A 16,743-nucleotide genomic window follows, 5' to 3' on the forward strand; every position below is an offset into this window, starting at 1 on the left:
TATTATCAAAAATACATCATACATTTTTACCAACTGTACATTCTTATTTACATGACAAAATTTAACAATTATATAAAAAATAAATTCCTTCAGGAAAGAAATCTTACCAAAAAAAAACCCCCACCCTTGATACACCTCGAACTTGATGAAAACACCATCAGAGTTTTTTTTTTGTTTTTTTTTTTTTGTTTTTTTTTAAATTAAGTTAAATTTAGACAAATAAACCAACACTATGTGCCTACAGCCACTGGAGCAATGCAGGTTATTCCAAAAAAAGATAAATAAAAATTAAAGAGAGACAAAAAAAACTCATGGGACTAAAAAGAACAAATTCCTGTCGTGAAGTGTCACACACACAAATTTTATTTTTTTTTTAAATGAAATTTTATCAAAATGAAATGTTAAACACACCAAAAACATAAACCACCCAATTTGCTCACCCCTTTATTAAATTTGAAAAATACTTTGCTTGATAAAAAAAGAGACTACTTAGCTGGGAATTTGAAGAGAAAACATACCATTGTCAATCTTGTTGATTTCAATTTTGCCATTTGCTATGTTGAAAAATGTGTTTTTCCTGCAGAAAGTGTTTTCAAAAATATCCTTGTCCATGTCATGTAAGATTTGTAGGTGCGTCAAGAGTGTTGTGTAAAAAACCCCAAATATGTTTATTTTCTTCTTTTCATAGAGAGCGTAGTTTCTAGTTGTCCATATTGATTTTTTTGCAAAAGTGAGTATGGTATTTATGAGAGTCCTGTTCTGATCCTTTTGTTTCAGTGTTGTACCAAAGAGAAGAGTCCATGTCCATAGTGTTTCATCTGTCAAACTGAAATTGCAGTGCTCTTGCAGTAGCATCCTTATGAAATTCCTGAATTTATCCGATTCCTTGCAGTTGATGAATAGATGCTCCTGGTCTTCCGGTTCTTTATTGCAGATTTGGCATGTCCTACTGTAGTTTTCCTTATTAATCTGGTGTAATTTGATTCCTGTGAAAATTCTCCTGTGTCTAATATTGAATTCTAGCTTGAAAGTATTGCTGTCCATGTAAGGTATGTTAAGGTTTTGCCAGATTTTTCCTATCGGTATTCCCTTGAATAATTGTGCCCAGTGTTTTTCTGCTTTTGGAGTGCGTTTAATTGAGTTAATCCCTATGGTGTACCAGTCCTTTGTTTTCACCTGTGACAGCTCTTTCCCTGTGTACTGTGTGACAAGCTCAAGCGGTGGGAGTTCGGGGTCTGCTCTCGATTTGTCCGTGATGATTAAGTTTCTCCACAGTGAGGTTATGTTTCTGTTGATTTTGTTACCTAGTCCATTTAGGTAATCCTTTCTGCACGGTGTCCCTGTTTTTTTGAGTTGGGTTGTGACTTTCCTGAGACTGAACAGACCCCTTTCCCCCACCACTTGACCGACCCTTGTTATATTATGTTGCTGAAGTGCCCTGCATTTAAGTGTCCTACCATTGTGTTTGAAAAAGGTGCTTTCGAGAAAAGGTAACTGCAGCACATGACTTTTCTGACTGCACTTAGGCCTGAGGTGGGGCAGGAATTTGCCCCATGCCTCTAGCACCTCCTGGTAGAACATCGGTAGCGAGCCATGGCTTTTCCCAGGAAGGAGGTGATAAAGAGGGAGTTTCTCCCCCTCCCCGTACTCAGCCAGGTAGCCCGCCATTGTGTCCTCCCAGGGGTACTGCCTGTTCCAATCGAGAAAATTTCTAACTAATTTGGCCCTGAGTGCATCTTTTTTTGCACTGATGTCAATTAGTCCTAATCCCCCCTCCCTTTTATTAGCAATTATCACCCGATGAGCGATCGAATTTCCCTTTCCCCTCCAAAGGAAGGAGGAGATCGCTTCATTGAGCGAATTTAGTGCCCACTGCGGTAGCTCACAGGCCCCCAAAACATGATTAATTTTTGACAGTATTAAGGCATTGATGACAATTACCTTTCCTCTCAGGCTTAAACCCCTACTTCTCCATAAATTAAGTGTATTTTCTACCTTTTTTACAAGTTCTCTCCTCACCCTAAGTCCCTGGCTTCCCCTTCATTTTTATCAATGTATACACCCAGTATTTTCCTGTATTGTTTAGTGCTAAAACCCCAATTATTTTTTAAACTATTTTTACCGAATTCCATCATTTCTGACTTATTTCTGTTAACCTTAGCTCCTGATGCTTTTTCATATCTTTCTAGATGTTTTATAATATAATTTAAATTTTCTTCATTTTTAAACATTATATTGATATCATCCGCAAATTGTGCTATTTTAACGACTTTGTCTCTATATGTTTTTATACCTATAATATTCTTATCATTCATTATATTTAAAGCTAGTGGCTCAGCAACAATACTGTATAAAAGAGCCGAAAGCGGGCATCCTTGCCTTACCGATCTTTTTAATTTGATCTTTGCTGTTAGTTGTCCATTTATCTTTATTTGACTGTATGCGTTATCGTATAATAATTTAATCCATCTAATAAAGCCTTCACCGTATCCAAATCTTTTTAAAGTTTTATATAAGAAAAGATGTTCTACTCTGTCGAACGCTTTCTCCAAATCAATTCCGAGCAGATACCCCCCCTGTGCTGCCATTGTCCTGACGGTATCCTTTATTGTAAGGATCGTATCTATGATGTCTCTATCTGGTATGCCGTATGCCTGTGTATTACCAATAATGGTTCCTATTGTAAGTTTAAGCCTGTTTGCCAGTGTTTTGGTCAGTATCTTGTAATCTGTATTGAGTAAACTTATTGGTCTATAGTTTGTTATATCCTGTTTTGAACCTTTATTTTTGTAGATAAGTGAAATTATTCCTGCAGTGAATGTATTGGATGTTCTCTGTTCCCGTTCCATTGAGTGGTACAATGACAGCAACAGGGGAGCTATCTGCTCTTTGAAACAAATATAAAATTCTGCTGTTAAACCATCTACCCCTGGACTTTTGTTTTTATTTAAGCTATCTATTGCCGTCTTTATCTCATTAATAGTAATTTGTGCATCAGACCATTCCTTATCCTCCACTGAAATACTAGTTTGGATATTTGATAACAACTTGTCTACCTCTTCGCTATTGCTATATCCATTATCAAATAATTCTTTATAAAACTCTGTAGTTACTCTTAGTATATTTTCTTGATCGTCATATTCTTTTCCAGTTATATCGTTGATTTTTTCTATTATAGTTTTGTTTTGTTTTTGCTTTTCGAGCCCCAAAAAATATGCGGTGCATTTTTCTCCTTCTACTAAATTTTTAACTCTGCTTCTTATCATTGCACCTCTGCATTTTATTTTTTCTATGTTTCCTAGTTTTGCTTTATATAATTCATAGTTTTCTGTGTTTCTGTTCGGTTCTTTATCAAATAATGCTATTTCATGATTGATTAATTTTCTTAGTCGATTTTCTTCCAGCTCCTCTCTCCACTTTTTCTCTTTACTATAATTTATACTATTTCTTTTAATTCTTTGCTTTAGAATTTCCCACTTTTCTATAAAATTATTTTCTATTTTCATTTCAATTTTTGCATAATCAAGCAGTTTTGTGATTTTTTTAACGTAAGTTGAATCTGCCAGGAGGCTGGAGTTGAGGCACCAGGTACCTCCCCCCCTGAAACCTCCTGCAGCACCCAAGTAACACTCAATTGTTGCGTGATCACTCCATGCGTTATAATTATATTGTATTTTATTGATCTGTTTTGTTGCTTCAGGGGCCGCTAGACATAAATCTATTCTGGCTTGTTTCATTTTTCCCTGCACAACCTGTCTTCTGGAGTACTCTTTCTTGAATGGGTTGTGAATTCTCCATACATCTGTCAAATTGTGAATATTCATTAAATTATATAGCTCAGTTCTGCTTGTGTCATTCTTGTATACATTGTTAATTGATATATCATCCTTAGTTAATGCGATATTGAAATCTCCTATTATTATGGTTCTATGATCTATCCATCTGCTTATACTATTTAGAAACATTTTCCTTTCCTTTTCACAGTTACTGGCATATATGTTAACAATTCTGTATGTTCTATTGTTTATGCAAACATCTATAATAAGTATTCTACCTTTCTTGTCATGATATATTAACTTGCTATTGGTAATTATAGTCTTTTTTACTAAAATAGCTACGCCACAAGATTTACTTGTGCCGTTGCTAAAAAAGACATCTCCTTCCCACATTTTGCTTGCTGCCGCCACGCTATCCCCTTCCCACCTTGTCTCCTGTAAGCAGAGAATGTCACACTTGCTTTTAAGTAAAATGGCGGTCATCCTGCCATAAGTGCGGAGTCCATTGACATTAAGGGAGTGCAGCAGAAACATGGTCAGACCAAAAAAACCTTTAAACAGCCAATTTTCCCTCAAGATTTTTTACCTCTCCCTCCTTCTTTCTTCTGTTTTTTCTTCATCGCAGCATCTTTTATTGAGGTGTGCTTTTTCCGAATATTTTTTATTGTGGCAAAGTCCATTTCCGAGTCACTGTTTGATCTACTCTGAGGAGGGAAGGTGGAGGGCACATTTAAGGCAGGTACCCTGGTGGATGTGGCTGCCGCCGGCTGCAATTCTCCTGGGGTATCCCCCACCTCCATTGATTCCAGGAGTTGAGAAGGCTCCGGCTCCTTTTCGGACCCGTTTCCTCCTCCATCCTTTCCTCTCTGCTGTGGGCCTGAGTCAGTGCTCATGTCATTCAGACTTGAACCAAGCCTTGTGCCTGGGCTCTGCACCACTTTAGGAGGGCTCTGGGTTCTCTGAAGGGCGTAACCCTCACCGGCAGCCTGCTTGGCGGCGCCACTACCCACCTCGTCATCTTCCTCCTCATCCTCCGTTCCTCCCTCACTTAAACCTTCCATCTCACTGTACAGCTCCTCAGATCCAGATTCCACCACAATATCCTCATCACTATAATTACAATTACATTCATCAATTTTGTTCCAACACACCTCACATTTCTGTATCTTATTAGGTTTCCTGTTGCACTCCCTTGCATAATGCCCCTGGACACCACACTTATGGCAGGAGAACTCAGGACAGTCCCTTAGGATGTGCCCCGGCTGGAGGCACATCCTACACACCCTAGCCTGCCTATCATGTATGACCCTGAAATATTCCGGTCCTATTGCTGTGTCAAACCGTGCTGAATAAGGCAGAGATTGGACCTTGTCTGTAAATTTTACTTTGAGAAACCGCGTCCCATCAGCAATTTGCGTACCCGGCCACATCCTCCTCCTTATAGTTGATGCAGCTGAGACTCCCCACCCTTCTAGCTTTTGTAAAATTTCCTCATCTCTGATGTAAGCTGGTAAGCTTAAAAAAGAAACCATGAGTTCATCATTACACAGATCTTTGACATGCACTGTGTTGTCCCCAATTTTGAAACCATCTAGGATTCTCTCTTTCCCTTTGATGTGTGACATGGTAATTTCATATTTCTGCGGCCCTGTCGCCCTACAGGCTATTAAACCTCCACACAGTGCTCTTATGCATCTCATTAATTCGAGAACTGGGACTTCATCCTGCCCAGTTACCTCGACACTGACTGTCAGTTCTCTGTCATACTTGTGGTCGCCACCCGCAGATTTCGCCGCTCCATGTCGCTGCTGCAGCTGCCTTTCCCCACCAGACGCCGCATCTCTTTCCGCCACCAATTCTCTCTCACTCTCCGTCGCCTCTCCAGTAGCTCCTCGCTGCCCAGGTCTTCTCAGAACCACGTCTTCAGCTCTGTTCTTCAGGCCACCAGCTCTCGTTGCCTGTGGACCGGCTCAAGCGCACCTTCCACACATCTCCTCTGAATCAGCCGCTGCTCGCCGTCTTTCCCCCGCTGTCGCTGCGGAAGCCGCTCTCGCATTTCCCTCCGGCAGTTTTCCTTCCGACTTCTTCATGTTTCGTTTCTGATTGTTTCTTTTAACAAGCAACCATTTTTCATTTTCTTCACCTGTTTGTGCGTTTATGTCAAGTCCGTTTTCCATGCTCGTAATCTGAAATCCGTTTGCAGAGTTCAAATCCATTTGGTCCGTCCGAAAGTTTTCCATTAGGAAAAAAAAACTCAAATTGACCTCCCCCGATCAGTATAAAAACTGTCGGGGGGAAAAAATGTTCACTCTAAAAACGAACCAAAAATGCACGGAAAAAAAGGAAGAACAATGAAAAAGGCTGAAAAAAAACGAAAGAAATGGGAAAAGCGGAGTCCGCGACCTCCGTGTGTCGTGCTGTCAGCGTTCCGTCTGATTGGCGCATGCGTGTTCAGAGTGGTATGGCCGTAAGCCCTTGACTCTGACACACATGGGCTCTATATCCATTTCACTCACTTTACAACCTCAGAAAAAAAGTGATGCGCAAAAGCCTCAAGGTCTTTTCACACGCCAAATAGGTGTCCTGTCAATACAAAGAAAAGAATGTTGATGTCATCCAGAGAAAAGTACTGCATCTGCCATCTGTCTACTTCAAATTACACACTGCATGAAATTCAATTCCAAAGCTGCGGAGGGCGCTTCAAGAAAAGGTGTGTGAGGGAAGGTCGCTCATGCTGGTCCCCAAAGACTCAAAGCTGCCCTTTCCTCACAAAGAACCAAAAAAGCTTACAGCACCTGGTATTCCCAGGCGGTCTCCCATCCAAGTACTAACCAGGCCCGACCATGCTAAGCTTCCAAGATCAGACGACATCGGGCGTGTTCAGAGTGGTATGGCCATAAGCCCTTGACTCTGACACACATGGGCTCTATATCCTTTTCATTCACTTTACAACCTCAGAAAATAAGTGATGTGCAACAGCCTCACGGTCTTTTCACACGCCAAATAGGTGTCCTGTCATTACAACGAAAAGAATGTTGATATCATCTAGAGAAAAGTACTGCATCTGCCATCTGTCTACTTCAAATTACACACTGCATGAAATTCAATTCCAAAGCTGCAGAGGGCGCTTCAAGAAAAGGTGTGTAAGGGAAGCTCGCTCATGCTGGTCCCCAAAGACTCAAAGCTGCCCTTTCCTCACAAAGAAAAAAAAAACCTTACAGCACCTGGTATTCCCAGGCAGTCTCCCATCCAAGTATTTACCAGGCCCGACCCTACTTAGCTTCCGAGGTCAGACGAGATCGGGCGTGTTCAGAGTGGTATGGCCGGAAGCCCTTGACTCTGACACACATGGGCTCTATATCCATTTCACTCACTTTACAACCTCAGAAAAAAAGTGATGTGCAACAGACTCACGGTCTTTTCACACGCCAAATAGGTGTCCTGTCAATACAACGAAAAGAATGTTGATTTCATTGAGAGAAAAGTACTGCATCTGCCATCCGTCTACTTCAAATTACACACTTCATGACATTCCATTCCGAAGCTGCGGAGGGCGCTTCAAGAAAAGGTGTGTGAGGGTAGGTCGCTCATGCTGGTCCCCAAAGACTCAAAGCTGTCCTTTCCTCACAATGAAACAAAAAAGCTTACAGCACATGGTATTCCCAGGCGGTCTCCCATCCAAGTACTAACCAGGCCCGACCCTTCTTAGCTTCCAAGATCAGACGACATCGGGCGTGTTCAGAGTGGTATGGCCGTAAGCCCTTGACTCTGACACACATGGGCTCTATATCCTTTTCATTCACTTTACAACCTCAGAAAATAAGTGATGTGCAACAGCCTCACGGTCTTTTCACACGCCAAATAGGTGTCCTGTCAATACAACGAAAAGAATGTTGATGTCATCCAGAGAAAAGTACTGCATCTGCCATCTGTCTACTTCAAATTACACACTGCATGAAATTCAATTTCAAAGCTGCAGAAAGGCGCTTCAAGAAAAGGTGTGTGAGGGAAGCTCGCTCATGCTGGTCCCCAAAGACTCAAAGCTGCCCTTTCCTCACAATGAAACAAAAAAGCTTACAGCACCTGGTATTCCCAGGCGGTCTCCCATCCAAGTACTAACCAGGCCCGACCCTGCTTAGCTTCCGAGATCAGACGAGATCGGGCATGTTCAGAGTGGTATGGCCGTAAGCCCTTGACTCTGAAACACATGGGCTCTATATCCATTTCACTCACTTTACAACCTCAGAAAAAAAGTGATGCGCAAAAGCCTCAGGGTCTTTTCACACGCCAAATAGGTGTCCTGTCAATACAACGAAAAGAATATTAATGTCATCGAGAGAAAAGTACTGCATCTGCAATCTGTCTACTTCAAATTACACGCTGCATGACATTCCATTTCAAAGCTGCAGAAAGGCACTTCAAGAAAAGGTGTGTGAGGGAAGGTCGCTCATGCTGGTCCCCAAAGACTCAAAGCTGCCCTTTCCTCACAAAGAAACAAAAAAGCTTACAGCACCTGGTATTCCCAGGCGGTCTCCCATCCAAGTACTAACCAGGCCCGACCATGCTAAGCTTCCAAGATCAGACGACATCGGGCGTGTTCAGAGTGGTATGGCCATAAGCCCCTGACTCTGACACACATGGGCTCTATATCCTTTTCATTCACTTTCCAACCTCAGAAAATAAGTGATGTGCAACAGCCTCACGGTCTTTTCACACGCCAAATAGGTGTCCTGTCATTACAACGAAAAGAATGTTGATATCATCTAGAGAAAAGTACTGCATCTGCCATCTGTCTACTTCAAATTACACACTGCATGAAATTCAATTCCAAAGCTGCAGAGGGCGCTTCAAGAAAAGGTGTGTGAGGGAAGGTCGCTCAAGCTGATCCCCAAAGACTCAAAGCTGCCCTTTCCTCACAAAGAAACAAAAAAGCTTACAGCACCTGGTATTCCCAGGCGGTCTCCCATCCAAGTACTAACCAGGCCCGACCCTGCTTAGCTTCCGAGATCAGACGACATCGGGCGTGTTCAGAGTGGTATGGCCGTAAGCCCTTGACTCTGACACACATGGGCTCTATATCCATTTCACTCACTTTACAACCTCAGAAAAAAAGTGATGTGCAACAGCCTCACGGTCTTTTCACACGCCAAATAGGTGTCCTGTCAATACAACGAAAAGAATGTTGATTTCATTGAGAGAAAAGTATTGCATCTGCCATCTGTCTACTTCAAATTACACACTTCATGACATTCCATTCCAAAGCTGCGGAGGGCGCTTCAAGAAAAGGTGTGTGAGGGAAGCTCGCTCATGCTGGTCCCCAAAGACTCAAAGCTGCCCTTTCCTCACAAAGAAACAAAAAAGCTTACAGCACCTGGTATTCCCAGGCGGTCTCCCATCCAAGTACTAACCAGGCCCGACCCTGCTTAGCTTCCGAGATCAGGCGTGTTCAGAGTGGTATGGCCGTAAGCCCTTGACTCTGACACACATGGGCTCTATATTCATTTCACTCACTTTACAACCTCAGAAAAAAAAGTGATGCGCAACAGCCTCACGGTCTTTTCACACGCCAAATAGGTGTCCTGTCAATACAACGAAAAGAATGTTGATTTCATTGAGAGAAAAGTACTGCATCTGCCATCTGTCTACTTCAAATTACACACTGCATGAAATTCCATTCCAAAGCTGCGGAGGGCGCTTCAAGAAAAGGTGTGTAAGGGAAGCTCGCTCATGCTGGTCCCCAAAGACTCAAAGCTGCCCTTTCCTCACAAAGAAAAAAAAAACCTTACAGCACCTGGTATTCCCAGGCAGTCTCCCATCCAAGTATTTACCAGGCCCGACCCTACTTAGCTTCCGAGGTCAGACGAGATCGGGCGTGTTCAGAGTGGTATGGCCGGAAGCCCTTGACTCTGACACACATGGGCTCTATATTCATTTCACTCACTTTACAACCTCAGAAAAAAAAGTGATGCGCAACAGCCTCACGGTCTTTTCACACGCCAAATAGGTGTCCTGTCAATACAACGAAAAGAATGTTGATTTCATTGAGAGAAAAGTACTGCATCTGCCATCTGTCTACTTCAAATTACACACTGCATGAAATTCCATTCCAAAGCTGCGGAGGGCGCTTCAAGAAAAGGTGTGTAAGGGAAGCTCGCTCATGCTGGTCCCCAAAGACTCAAAGCTGCCCTTTCCTCACAAAGAAAAAAAAAACCTTACAGCACCTGGTATTCCCAGGCAGTCTCCCATCCAAGTATTTACCAGGCCCGACCCTACTTAGCTTCCGAGGTCAGACGAGATCGGGCGTGTTCAGAGTGGTATGGCCGGAAGCCCTTGACTCTGACACACATGGGCTCTATATCCATTTCACTCACTTTACAACCTCAGAAAAAAAGTGATGTGCAACAGACTCACGGTCTTTTCACACGCCAAATAGGTGTCCTGTCAATACAACGAAAAGAATGTTGATTTCATTGAGAGAAAAGTACTGCATCTGCCATCCGTCTACTTCAAATTACACACTTCATGACATTCCATTCCGAAGCTGCGGAGGGCGCTTCAAGAAAAGGTGTGTGAGGGTAGGTCGCTCATGCTGGTCCCCAAAGACTCAAAGCTGTCCTTTCCTCACAATGAAACAAAAAAGCTTACAGCACATGGTATTCCCAGGCGGTCTCCCATCCAAGTACTAACCAGGCCCGACCCTTCTTAGCTTCCAAGATCAGACGACATCGGGCGTGTTCAGAGTGGTATGGCCGTAAGCCCTTGACTCTGACACACATGGGCTCTATATCCTTTTCATTCACTTTACAACCTCAGAAAATAAGTGATGTGCAACAGCCTCAGGGTCTTTTCACACGCCAAATAGGTGTCCTGTCAATACAACGAAAAGAATGTTGATGTCATCCAGAGAAAAGTACTGCATCTGCCATCTGTCTACTTCAAATTACACACTGCATGAAATTCAATTTCAAAGCTGCAGAAAGGCGCTTCAAGAAAAGGTGTGTGAGGGAAGCTCGCTCATGCTGGTCCCCAAAGACTCAAAGCTGCCCTTTCCTCACAATGAAACAAAAAAGCTTACAGCACCTGGTATTCCCAGGCGGTCTCCCATCCAAGTACTAACCAGGCCCGACCCTGCTTAGCTTCCGAGATCAGACGAGATCGGGCATGTTCAGAGTGGTATGGCCGTAAGCCCTTGACTCTGAAACACATGGGCTCTATATCCATTTCACTCACTTTACAACCTCAGAAAAAAAGTGATGCGCAAAAGCCTCAGGGTCTTTTCACACGCCAAATAGGTGTCCTGTCAATACAACGAAAAGAATATTAATGTCATCGAGAGAAAAGTACTGCATCTGCAATCTGTCTACTTCAAATTACACGCTGCATGACATTCCATTTCAAAGCTGCAGAAAGGCACTTCAAGAAAAGGTGTGTGATGGAAGCTCGCTCATGCTGGTCCCCAAAGTCTCAAAGCTGCCCTTTCCTCACAAAGAAACAAAAAAGCTTACAGCACCTGGTATTCCCAGGCGGTCTCCCATCCAAGTACTAACCAGGCCCGACCCTGCTTAGCTTCCGAGATCAGACGAGATCGGGCGTGTTCAGAGTGGTATGACCGTAAGCCCTTGACTCTGACACACATGGGCTCTATATCCATTTCACTCACTTTACAACCTCAGAAAAAAAGTGATGTGCAAAAGCCTCACGGTCTTTTCACATGCCAAATAGGTGTCCTGTCAATACAAAGAAAAGAATGTTGATGTCATCTGGAGAAAAGTACTGCATCTGCCATCTGTCTACTTCAAATTACACGCTGCATGACATTCCATTTCAAAGCTGCAGAAAGGCGCTTCAAGAAAAGATGTGTGAGGGAAGGTCGCTCATGCTGGTCCCCAAAGACTCAAAGCTGCCCTTTCCTCAAGCTGAAGTCAAAAGAATTTCAAATTGATCCTTCACAGGTACTTGTTCACGGAGATGGATGAAATAAAAATTGAATATATTTTCGTATTATAAAAATACAATGAACAAAATTATTAACAATGAGTAAGAGGATTTTCAAAACAAAACAAACAGTGTCTTTCTTGGTTCTGAGCTTTCGTTCCACTAAAAATAAAAATCTTTTTTAGTTAGATAGTTTAACATAAAATACCCTCAATTCATCCTTAACACCTCAATTGTAAGGAAAAAACAGTTTCCTCTACAAAAGATAACCCTTTTCTTTTTTTTTATATACATCATATTTAATCCCTTTCAGAATCCTTAAGTTACTTTCTAAAACGGTATTCTTTAATTTACAACAACTAAAACTCAATATTTTACCTGTGGGCACACACACATTCATATGAAAAACCTTTAATTTGATTTTTACCTGTTTCAGGCCTGTTTATTGAAGCTCGTGTGCGGTCGGGGCTTCACAACTGTAATGGCCGCTTCACTCGCAGCTGAGCACACAATAAAAGCAAGTGCATGTGTATGTTAGTCCTCACAAATCCAGGGTTTTATTAGAAGGGGGAGAACGGGAATGGAGGATGACAGTCTGAATGGTAATGGCAATGGTGGTGGCAGTCACAATCCAAACACTCACACGCAATGGCGGGACAGCGAAAGTCACGAAGAAGAAAACACAGCAGGACAGGGCACAGCAGAACAGCAGAGCCATCAGATGGAAACCCGTCTCTCTCTCTCCAGTGTCCGTCTCCTTCAAGCATATTATCTTAATTTAGCCACAATTATCAAACATTATCTCGTGTCGAATTCGCATTACCTTTACTTTAGCTCCAAAAATATTACAACGCTAAAGCTACGATTTGCATGCACATTAGCACGGAATGATATCCCTAGCTAGCACGTCGCTAACCATGTACACATCCAGTCTCTTTTCACTATAACAGTTAGATAAAGCGCAAATACAGGCATAAATATTCACCTCTCGAAGGTCACACAGAAGTTTACATCAGGACCACCAGTCGTCGACCTCCAAAATAAACTTAAATGCTCTCCACACAAATGATGCCTCCCCTCTTAACTCTCTGATCATTGCCTCTGTTTCTCTCCCCATGCGCGCTAACTACTCACCTCACAAACCTGCGCCACTAGTCCCACCCCTTACACAGGAACTTTCCTCTGATTGGCTTTTGCGGTCTGAATACACCCAAAGATAAAACAGGAATGAAGTGATTGACAGGTAACAATTGAGGTTATATATAAACACGGCTTCTTCCCCTCTCCTTATTCTCAGATCACTGATCTTTTCCAGACTCAGAGAACTTAAAGACCTTTATATGAATTTATTTTTTAACTGTAAATAGTTTTACTTTTTAAATGTTACATATTATATTTATGCTTTCAACCTGCTCACATTATAACCAATTTTAACGATTATGAACTCTATTTATTTTTGAACTTTTTAACACATCTTTTATGCTTTTTATGCTATGTAATTTATTTGATTTTTTTTACAGGGCTACGTGTTGTATGATAACAAGAGTGTATATTGTTTACAATGTGTTACAGTCAATGGGTGGCACGGTGGTACCGTGGTTAACAGTGTCGCCTAAAAGCAAGTTCAAGTCCTGGCTCGAGCACAGGTTCTTTCTGTGTGGTGTGTGCATGTTCTCTCCGTGCCTGCGTGGGTATTCTGTCTGCAATGGACTGGCTACCTGTCCAGGGTGAAACTTGCCTCTCACCTGAAAGCCACTGGGAAAGGCTCCAGCCTCCCCCTGCAACCCTTAACAGAAATAAGCTGGGATGCATGGAAGTATAGAAAGCGGATACAATGAAGCGCATACAAATTTTTCGAATGCATGAAAAAGTCTCACCTCTTGTTTTTTTCATATTGGTTAGTTTGGAAGCATGGAATTTCTGACAAAGCCTAAGTTTGTATTGTTTATTCACTGATTTTTCTGACAATTTACAAACAAAGCTTTCAAAACTGAGAGGACAAGCAGTGGTGTTTAAGATCAACACCCAACATGGAGCTTGAACCAACAACCCTGAGACTAAGAGTCTCGTGCTCGACTGACTGAGCTAATCAGGTTACGTCAGTGTAAGTCCCATAGCATGAAGCGGTCAGAGTGAGAGACTCACAGTCCTGTGAGTGATCACCCACCCATCTATCCATCAATCCATCCATCCATCCATCCATCCGTCCATCCATCCATCCACCCATCCATTTTTTCCGCTTATCCTGTTAAGGGTCACTGGGTGGGTCTGGAGCCTATCCCAGAGGGGACATTACCTTGGACAGGTCAGTGGTCCATCGCAGTCCACCGCAGCCAACAAATATTGACAGACAACCATTCACACTCACAGCCATACCTACGGTCAATTTAGAGTTGCATTTCCATTTGCATGTCTTTGGACTGTGGAAGGAAGCTGGAGTACCTGGAGAGAACCAGCACAGGGAAAACATGCAGACACTCTCAGGATTTATTCCAATGAAGCGCCTAAAAAAGGAGTGTTGGAACTCACTCAGATGAATGAGACATTATAAGCCATCAAATATATACATGTAGATGTAGTGTTGGAGATCCAAGAAAACAGGGAGAAAAGAGAAGAGAAGAAGAAGAAGAAAAAAACAGCTTCTTTGACCAGATAACATAGTTGTCTATTTCAATGTTTGAGGTCTGAAAAAATAACTGATTAACTGTGAAATGTGATGGACAGGCAAGTACTTACTAGGATCAGGGCAGCTGGAAAAAAGGCTCCTGCATCTGTAGGCAATATCAGAGACAAAGAAAAATCAACACAAATGAGCAGGCACTTGAACGATGCTAAAACCACTCTTTTTTAAACAAATACAACCACAGCTTCTGCTCTATGGCCTTAACTACACTGTAATCATGCCATCAGACAGACTCATGCCAGAGCAGTAGCCTAGCACAAGATGGAGGAACGTAATTGCATGTAAACACAGTCAGTGTGCACTCATCTTAATATGAACCGACTTAACTGTTGTGTGACACGTATATTGTGTGTACTGTAAAATGGTTCAGACTATCAGAAAGCTTCATGAATTCACAGGCAAAATACAGATGTCGCACACATTAATTTGTGGAGGCTCGAGATGTAAAAAGTAAAGTCGACTCTCTGTGTTTTTTGGATTAATTTGCAAGCATTTTCAACATTTTGGCTAGCTGCTAAATCTGGCTAGCATGATGTGCACCGAGTGTAATTATCAATGCAAATGTGGCAGGATGAGAGGTCCCATCCTAGCAGTGAGACTGGTTGGTGATGCCTGACTTGGCTTGTACCATCATTAGCCAACCAGTGTGTGGCGCTGCTCTATAAATAGGGGCAGCATCTACCTGGTCAATCTCTTGCTCTTGGGGTTCGGGGTCCTCCCACTTCCTGGTCACATCGCTTCCGCCTCTGATCGCCTCACGCCTGCCTTCTCGCCACCGTCTGTGCTGGTATGTAGCAGTAGCTCCCTTTAGCTCGTGTTGCATGCTGATCATGCACGTTTTTCATGTTCACGTGTTTAATTGTAGGCGTCCGGCTTTTGGGACACGGTCCCTTAATCGCCGCTAGTGGGGAAACCCCCCCCCCCCCCGATCTGACGTGCAGAGGCTGTTTGCCACAGCATACTAGCTGTGAAACCCTTTGCTCTGCATGCGTGCGATCTACACCTGATTGGCACAGCTGGTGAGCCGTGACACTGAGGAAGAACTAGCTGCTGCTTTGCTACCAGGCGCTGTCTTGCCAGACTACCCTGCTTTGCTAGATGCTCCGGCTTTGCTGTGGCTGCTGTTTTGCTACAGACTACCCTGCTTTGCTGTGGCTGCTGTTTTGCTACAGACTACCCTGCTTTGCTTCTGGCTGTTTTGCTACAGACTACCCTGCTTTGCTTCTGGCTGTTTTGCTACAGACTACCCTGCTTTGCTCTGGCTGCTGTTTTGCTACAGACTACCCTGCTTTGCTCTGGCTGCTGTTTTGCTACAGACTACCCTGCTTTGCTCTGGCTGCTGTTTTGCTACAGACTACCCTGCTTTGCTACAGACTACCCTGCTTTGCTCGGGCTGCTGTTTTGCTAAGGACTACCCTGCTTTGCGCTGGCTGCTGTTTTGCTACAGACTACCCTGCTTTGTTACAGGCTCCTGCTCTGCTATTAGCCCGCTCTGCTACTAGCCTGTTCTACGACCTACTGGCCATCTACACATGTTTTGCTTGTTTGTTTGTTCACTGTTTACTGTGTTCACTGGAGTGCTCTGCTTCTGTGTTAATGAATTGGAATCTGCTGTGTGTTGAACTGGAGGTTGTTTCAGTAATTCACCTTGTTTAACCAGAGTCTGCCAGATCCTGATGTCCACCGTGTGGCGCCACTGAACTGTCCTTCATGGTGCTCTGAAGGTTTGGATCTGCATTGTTTCCCATTCCTCTGCTTGGGCTTCAGGGTGTAGCAAGCTGCTGGACGGCTATCCGTTAGCTCCCTGGTCTAGCAATGGAGAAATGAACTCGTTTCTGGTTATTTTGGGTTATTTTTCCTTGCTAATTTGTGTTTAATAATTAAATCTTGTTTCTCGAATTAATTTGTAAATTGTTTTGAGTTTGGTTCTGTTTTTTTTTGTTAAATTATAATTCTTGTCATTTCGTTTCAGGTACTGGAAGCTCACGGTCCTGGCGTCGCTTTGCCTCTTGTGTGCTGTGCACCCCTGTTTTGCTTTTATCATGTGTTTTTTTTTTTTAAATGTGATGTCCCAATTGATCAGGGTGTGTTCTGCCTTGGGATCCCTCCCCCCCACTGGTAAGCTCCAGACTTGTTTAGATTCATTCTTGTTCTCTTTTTAATCTGCTGGCCTGTTTACAATAAAATATTTTTGTCATGGAACCACGTCTCCTGCCAATTAGTAAATGAACCTGTGAGTGCCTTTTGGTCGGTACGTTAAGTATTTCCTTGGGCGAAATTCCCAAGGTGGCGTTGTCCGGCTTTGGTCACTACTATATTTTAATAAGTGCACCCCCCACTCGTGTGTGT

At 42.9% G+C, this 16,743-nt stretch overlaps 1 long non-coding RNA gene, 4 other non-coding genes and 8 pseudogenes across 5 annotated transcripts; all 13 read right to left on the reverse strand.

Annotated features, from left to right (window-relative positions):
* Positions 1 to 6,559: 6,559 nt before the first annotated feature.
* On the reverse strand, positions 6,560 to 6,678 carry LOC147263906 (5S ribosomal RNA; annotated as a pseudogene).
* A 310-nt stretch (positions 6,679 to 6,988) lies between these two features.
* LOC147263907 (5S ribosomal RNA) lies at positions 6,989 to 7,107 on the reverse strand (annotated as a pseudogene).
* Positions 7,108 to 7,417: 310 nt separating this feature from the next.
* On the reverse strand, positions 7,418 to 7,536 carry LOC147263908 (5S ribosomal RNA; annotated as a pseudogene).
* A 311-nt stretch (positions 7,537 to 7,847) lies between these two features.
* On the reverse strand, positions 7,848 to 7,966 carry LOC147263909 (5S ribosomal RNA). Its single transcript, XR_015115565.1, has one exon. It is a non-coding gene; the product is annotated as a 5S ribosomal RNA (ribosomal RNA).
* Positions 7,967 to 8,277: 311 nt separating this feature from the next.
* LOC147263910 (5S ribosomal RNA) lies at positions 8,278 to 8,396 on the reverse strand (annotated as a pseudogene).
* A 310-nt stretch (positions 8,397 to 8,706) lies between these two features.
* LOC147263911 (5S ribosomal RNA) lies at positions 8,707 to 8,825 on the reverse strand. The gene has a single exon (XR_015113561.1). It is a non-coding gene; the product is annotated as a 5S ribosomal RNA (ribosomal RNA).
* A 310-nt stretch (positions 8,826 to 9,135) lies between these two features.
* Positions 9,136 to 9,244, reverse strand: LOC147263912 (5S ribosomal RNA; annotated as a pseudogene).
* Positions 9,245 to 9,555: 311 nt separating this feature from the next.
* Positions 9,556 to 9,674, reverse strand: LOC147263913 (5S ribosomal RNA; annotated as a pseudogene).
* A 311-nt stretch (positions 9,675 to 9,985) lies between these two features.
* LOC147263914 (5S ribosomal RNA) lies at positions 9,986 to 10,104 on the reverse strand (annotated as a pseudogene).
* Positions 10,105 to 10,414: 310 nt separating this feature from the next.
* On the reverse strand, positions 10,415 to 10,533 carry LOC147263915 (5S ribosomal RNA; annotated as a pseudogene).
* Positions 10,534 to 10,844: 311 nt separating this feature from the next.
* LOC147263916 (5S ribosomal RNA) lies at positions 10,845 to 10,963 on the reverse strand. The gene has a single exon (XR_015115566.1). It is a non-coding gene; the product is annotated as a 5S ribosomal RNA (ribosomal RNA).
* A 311-nt stretch (positions 10,964 to 11,274) lies between these two features.
* LOC147263917 (5S ribosomal RNA) lies at positions 11,275 to 11,393 on the reverse strand. Its single transcript, XR_015115474.1, has one exon. It is a non-coding gene; the product is annotated as a 5S ribosomal RNA (ribosomal RNA).
* A 705-nt stretch (positions 11,394 to 12,098) lies between these two features.
* LOC147263918 (uncharacterized) lies at positions 12,099 to 12,790 on the reverse strand. The gene is made up of 3 exons (XR_015112642.1): positions 12,697 to 12,790; positions 12,355 to 12,468; positions 12,099 to 12,211 (listed from the first exon to the last, which is right to left on the reverse strand). It is a non-coding gene; the product is annotated as an uncharacterized LOC147263918 (long non-coding RNA).
* Between the last annotated feature and the right edge of the window lie 3,953 nt (positions 12,791 to 16,743).

The sequence above is a fragment of the Aulostomus chinensis genome, chromosome 4 (genome assembly GCF_037954235.1).
Source record: "Aulostomus chinensis isolate RoL2024-O1b breed Wild chromosome 4, RoL_Achi_v1.0, whole genome shotgun sequence".
Lineage (NCBI taxonomy): Eukaryota > Metazoa > Chordata > Actinopteri > Syngnathiformes > Aulostomidae > Aulostomus > Aulostomus chinensis.